Raw genomic sequence first — 7,130 nt, 5'->3', positions numbered from 1 at the left:
CTGGGTGCGAGTCTGTAAGGAGCACGAGCTATTGGTGCAGCTCCTGGTACAAGATCTATTTGAAATTCAACGGATCGATGTGGGGGTAATCCCGGTAATTCTTTTGGAAATACATCAGGAAATTCTTTTGCGACGGGAACATCATTGATGCTCTTTTCTTCAGTTTGTACTTTCTCGACGTGTGCTAGAACAACATAGCAACCTTTTCTTATTAGTTTTTGTGCCTTCAAATTACTAATAAGATGTAGCTTCGTGTTGCCCTTTTCTCCGTACACCATTAAGGGTTTTCCTTTTTCTCGTATAATGCGAATTGCATTTTTGTAACAAACGATCTCCGCTTTCACTTCTTTCAACCAGTCCATACCGATTATCACATCAAAACTCCCTAACTCTACTGGTATCAAATCAATCTTAAATGTTTCGCTAACCAGTTTAATTTCTCGATTCCGACATATATTATCTGCTGAAATTAATTTACCATTTGCTAATTCGAGTAAAAATTTACTATCCAAAGGCGTCAATGGACAACTTAATTTAGCACAAAAATCTCTACTCATATAGCTTCTATCCGCACCCGAATCAAATAAAACGTAAGCAGATTTATTGTCAATAAGAAACGTACCCGTAACAAACTCCGGGTCTTCCTGTGCCTCTGCCGCATTAATATTGAAAACTCTTCCACGGCCTTGTCCATTCGTGTTCTCCTGGTTCGGGCAATTTCTAATAATGTGGCCCGGTTTTCCACATTTATAACAAACTACATTGGCATAACTTGCTCCGACACTACTTGCTCCGCCATTACTCGTTCCGACACCATTTGTTCCTTTCGTTCTATTAACCCCTGGTCCGTAGACCTCACACTTCGCCGTGCTATGACCATTTCTTTTACACTTGTTGCAAAATTTGGTGCAGAACCCCGAGTGATTCTTTTCACACCTTTGGCATAGCTGCTTCTGATTGTTGTTGTTGTTGCGGTTATTATTGTTGTTGGGATGATTGTTGTAGTTGCTGTTGTTGTTGTTGTTGTTGTTGGTGGGCCGTTTGTTGTAGTTGCGATTGATGTTGCGATTGTTGGGATAATTGTTGCGATTATTGTTGTAATTGCTGTTGTTGTTGTATTGGTGATTCTTATCACCGTTTTCCTCCCACTTTCTTTTGACTTGCTTCACATTGGCCTCTTCAGCAGTCTGTTCTTTAATTCTTTCTTCAATTTGGTTCACGAGTTTGTGAGCCATTCTACATGCCTGTTGTATGGAGGCGGGCTCGTGTGAACTTATATCTTCTTGGATTCTTTCCGGTAATCCTTTCACAAACGCGTTGATCTTCTCTTCCTCATCTTCGAATGCTCCCGGACACAATAGGCACAATTCTGTGAATCGTCTTTCGTACGTGGTAATATCAAATCCTTGGGTTCGTAACCCTCTAAGTTCTGTCTTGAGCTTATTGACCTCGGTTCTGGGACGGTACTTCTCGTTCATCAAGTGCTTGAATGCTGACCACGGTAGTGCGTACGCATCGTCTTGTCCCACTTGCTCTAGATAGGTATTCCACCATGTTAACGCAGAACCTGTGAAGGTATGCATAGCGTACTTTACTTTGTCCTCTTCAGTACACTTACTTATGGTAAACACCGATTCGACCTTCTCGGTCCACCGTTTCAATCCGATCGGTCCTTCGGTTCTATCAAATTCCAAAGGTTTGCAGGCAGTGAATTCTTTGTAGGTGCATCCTACACGATTTCCTGTACTGCTAGATCCAAGGTTATTGTTGGTATGTAGCGCAGCCTGTACTGCGGCTATGTTTGAAGCTAGAAAAGTACGGAATTCCTCTTCATTCATATTCACGGTGTGTCGAGTAGTCGGTGCCATTTCCTTCAAAATAGTTAAATGGAACAAGCTAATCATACAGAATATTAAGAGTAGTTAATAGTATTTCGTAGCATAATATGAACTCATTTATAAAAGATTTTTCTTCATATTAGCGTTTTATAAGTTTAAATTCGGGTAGTACCTACCCGTTAAGTTCATACTTAGTAGCTAATATGCAATTCAACTACTACAATTCTATATGAAAAACTGATTATAATAATATTTCGCGTTCAAACTTTTATACAATATTTTACAAACTTACAATACCGCTTATTTTACATAAAGCATGAAATATAGCACACAATAACTTTGATACAAGATAGTTGTGAAGATAATTCTAGCTAGTACACAAGTCGTTCAGCAAAGGCAATAAAGACACGTAATTCATACGTCCAGAAACAAGTCATGCATTCTGGTTTTACTAGGACTACTTCCCATCCTTGGTCTTGTGCAACATAACCGTTATGGCCGTTCATAAGACAGCGTGTTGTAACGTCGTCAAAGGGACGAGGGTTACGTAATGTCCAACAGTCCCGTAATAATCTAAAAACCTCATTTCTTACCCCAATTACCGACTCCGTCACTTGTGGAAACGTTTTGTTTAATAGTTGTAGCCCGATGTTCTTGTTCTCACTTTGGTGAGAAGCGAACATTACTAATCCGTAAGCATAACATGCTTCTTTATGTTGCATGTTAGCCACTTTTTCTAAATCACGAAGTCCAATATTCGGATATATTGAGTCAAAATAATTTCTTAACCCGTTGCGTAAAATAGCATTTGGGTTCCCCGCAATATATGCGTCAAAGTAAACACATCGTAACTTATGGGTTTCCCAATGTGATATCCCCCATCTTTCAAACGAAAGTCTCTTATAAACCAAGACATTCTTGGAACGTTCTTCGAATGTCTTACAAACTGATCTCGCCTTAAATAGTTGTGCCGAGGAATTCTGGCCGACTCTAGACAAGATTTCATCAATCATGTCTCCGGGTAGGTCTCTTAAAATATTGGGTTGTCTATCCATTTTGTGTTTTTAAACTGTAAAATAGACAAGAGTTAGATTCATAAAAAAATACTTATTAATACAAGCAATTTTTACATATATCACAAAGCATAAGAACACTATATTACATATATTACACCACACGAATACAACTATCTTATTCCGACTCGCTCGTTTCTTCTTCTTCAGTTTTGGTTCATTTTTCCAAGTTTCTAGGGATATATGATGTTCCCCTAATACGAGCCGTCGTTGTCCACATTGGTTTAGAAAAACCTGGTGGTTTAGAGGTTCCCGGGTCATTGTTACAACTTAAGGACTTCGGGCGTTGACGATACATATAAAGTTCATCGGGGTTGGAATTAGATTTCTCTATTTTTATGCCCTTTCCCTTATTATTTTCTTTTGCCTTTTTAAATTCAGTTGGAGTAATTTCTATAACATCATCGGAATTCTCGTCGGAATCCGATTCATCGGAGAATTGGTAATCCTCCCAATATTTTGCTTCCTTGGCGGAAACACCATTGACCATAATTAACCTTGGTCGGTTGGTTGAGGATTTTCTTTTACTTAACCGTTTCATTATTTCCCCCACCAGTTCTATTTCTTCATCCGGTTCCGATTCTTCTTCCGGTTCCGATTCTTCTTCCGGTTCCTCTTCGGGAACTTGTGAATCAGTCCACGAATCATTCCAATTTACATTTGACTCTTCATTATTATTAGGTGAGTCAATGGGACTTGTTCTAGAGGTAGACATCTATCACATAGTATCAAACGCGTTAAGAGATTAATATATCACATAATATTCACATGTTAAAAATATATAGTTTCCAACAAAATTTGTTAAGCAATCATTTTTCAAGTAAACACGGTCGAAGTCCAGACTCACTAATGCATCCTAACAAACTCGATAAGACACACTAATGAAAAATTCTGGTTCTCTAAGACCAACGCTCGGATACCAACTGAAATGTCCCGTTCTTATTGATTAAAAACGTTCCATATTAATTGATTTCGTTGCGAGGTTTTGACCTCTATATGAGACGTTTTTCAAAGACTGCATTCATTTTAAAACAAACCATAACCTTTATTTCATCAATAAAGGTTTAAAAAGCTTTACGTAGATTATCAAATAATGATAATCTAAAATATCGTGTTTACACATGACCATTACATAATGGTTTACAATACAAATATGTTACAACAAAATAAGTTTCTTGAATGCAGTTTTTACACAATATCATACAAACATGGACTCCAAATCTCGTCCTTATTTAAGTATGTGACAGCGGAAGCTCTTAATAATCACCTGAGAATAAACATGCTTAAAACGTCAACAAAAATGTTGGTGAGTTATAGGTTTAACCTATATATATCAAATCATAATAATAGACCACAAGATTTCATATTTCAATACACATCCCATACATAGAGATAAAAATCATTCATATGGTGAACACCTGGTAACCGACATTAACAAGATGCATATATAAGAATATCCCCATCATTCCGGGACACCCTTCGGATATGATATAAATTTCGAAGTACTAAAGCATCCGGTACTTTGGATGGGGTTTGTTAGGCCCAATAGATCTATCTTTAGGATTCGCGTCAATTAGGGTGTCTGTTCCCTAATTCTTAGATTACCAGACTTAATAAAAAGGGGCATATTCGATTTCGATAATTCAACCATAGAATGTAGTTTCACGTACTTGTGTCTATTTTGTAAATCATTTATAAAACCTGCATGTATTCTCATCTCAAAAATATTAGATTTTAAAAGTGGGACTATAACTCACTTTCACAGATTTTTACTTCGTCGGGAAGTAAGACTTGCTCACTGGTTGATTCACGAACCTATAACAATATATACATATATATCAAAGTATGTTCAAAATATATTTACAACACTTTTAATATATTTTGATGTTTTAAGTTTATTAAGTCAGCTGTCCTCGTTAGTAACCTACAACTAGTTGTCCACAGTTAGATGTACAGAAATAAATCGATAAATATTATCTTGAATCAATCCACGACCCAGTGTATACGTATCTCAGTATTGATCACAACTCAAACTATATATATTTTGGAATCAACCTCAACCCTGTATAGCTAACTCCAACATTCACATATAGAGTGTCTATGGTTGTTCCGAAATATATATAGATGTGTCGACATGATAGGTTGAAACATTGTATACGTGTCTATGGTATCTCAAGATTACATAATGAGACGACCCGACCCAATCCATAGGGAAGAATACAATAACATATGATAACATTGCGAGGTACTTGACCTCTATATGATACATTTTTCAAACGTTGCATTTATTCTTAAAAGGAAAACTATCATTACATCAATATTTGACATTTTCGTCTAACATTTCATAATATCCACATGACCTAATCTGTCATTTACTTATTAATATTCTCTATTGAACTCCAATGACTCGAATGCAACGTCTTTGTATGATGGCTTAAAAGGTCCCAAGTAGTATCCTTAACATGAGCTAATGCACAGCGGAAGACTTAATTCATACCTGAGAATAACATGCTTTAAAACGTCAACATAAAGTTGGTGAGATATATAGGTTTGATGCTAGCAGCGTTATAACAATGGAACACAAGATTTCATATATAAACATTTTAATAAAAATATTCTAAGTGGTTGAGCACTTGGTAACCATACTTAACAATTAATCACGTCGCATATTCCCTTTAATATGAAATCTTACTACACTGTACCAAGTGTAGTCACAAAACGAAGTACTGTGCAACCGTTGAATACTGGTCGTCCAGTCCGGTTGGGGTTGTCAGGCCCGATAGATCTATCAACAGGATTCGCATTTACAATACCGCTGTAAATATTAGTTACCAAGCTACAGGGAAGTATGCCAGTGGTACAACTCAACGTAGAATATATTTTTCAGTTACTTGTGTCCATAATGTAAAACATAAAATACATGTATTCTCATCCCGAAATATTTAGAGTTTAAAAGTGGGACTATATACTCACTTTGCCTTGAAGATATGTAATTTCGACTTGGTCTCCGATTGATATCACGAACCTATCCATATATAATATATCAATATACTTTCATTTTAAACAACGTCACATATATATATAATACTTTTAATACTTTTTATAATTCCTTAGTCCGTAGTTAGCAGTTCAATGTTAGTAATTCAATTTTAATGGTTCATTTTTAGGTGTTTAATAAACCCCCAACGAAATAAATAAAACCCCATCGTATATGTATTGGTCGAGATTAATCTTGACCCACGGTACCGGTGTTGTCAAATGACGTGTTGCGTACATAAAGTACCGGTGTTGTCAAATGACGTGTTGCGTACAATCATGGGATCTTATGATTAATCTTCTCGTATTGTTTACGGGTGATCCTGAACCATATAAAATTAAATTATGAGTACATATATATAAAATATCATGTTATTTTAAAAAGATGTGATTTATTTAATTTTTCTCCAATTATTTTCGTGACTAAACTAGTCTTAGATATCCGATCTCGTTTTGGTCATAGTTTCTTCGTTACAACTCCGTTTACGTTGATTCAACTTGCCATCTCCTTGGATCGAGTTCCTCTTTAAGACTATGAACTGTAAATACCTTAGTTTGTATTCAAAATCACATGGCATAGGTGAAACTTTAGTGAAACTTATGAAGTTAAACATTTTTGTTACAAAAAATATCAGTTAATGACCATTTTTCTAAAAATACTTATACTTTGAATTAAATCATGAAATTTTTATGTGTTATCATATTCATAGTAAAAATCATTTTTCCAGAAAATAAACCTCCAATTTAAAGTTTAAGATGGTTTTTAATTATCCAACCCAAAACAGTCCCCGGTTGCACTCTGATGTCGTAAAAACAGTTTTTAAGGTATTCTTTGAAAAACCTAGTTATACCTTGTTAAATTAGCATATATTTAAGTTATATTACAGGTCTTGAAGTATTTTAAAAGTTAAGTTAGAAGGATCTATTTAGTTTGCAAACAAGTTTGAAAACATTCAAACTATGTTCTTGTTGTTAAAATTTTATACCACAAAATAAGATAGCTATATATATATGAATCGAATAAGGTTATGAACATAGTTACTACCTCAAGTTCCTTGGACAAGGTTGCTGTAAAAGAGGAGTAAAAAGCTAGAACCAAAAGGGTGATAGAATTGGATGAAAGATTGGAAGTAAGTTTGTGTTCTTGGAAGGATTCTTGAAGTGTTGTTGTAAGAGTTTTCTT

The sequence above is a fragment of the Rutidosis leptorrhynchoides genome, chromosome 1 (genome assembly GCF_046630445.1).
Source record: "Rutidosis leptorrhynchoides isolate AG116_Rl617_1_P2 chromosome 1, CSIRO_AGI_Rlap_v1, whole genome shotgun sequence".
Lineage (NCBI taxonomy): Eukaryota > Viridiplantae > Streptophyta > Magnoliopsida > Asterales > Asteraceae > Rutidosis > Rutidosis leptorrhynchoides.
This window is presented reverse-complemented; position numbering follows the sequence as displayed.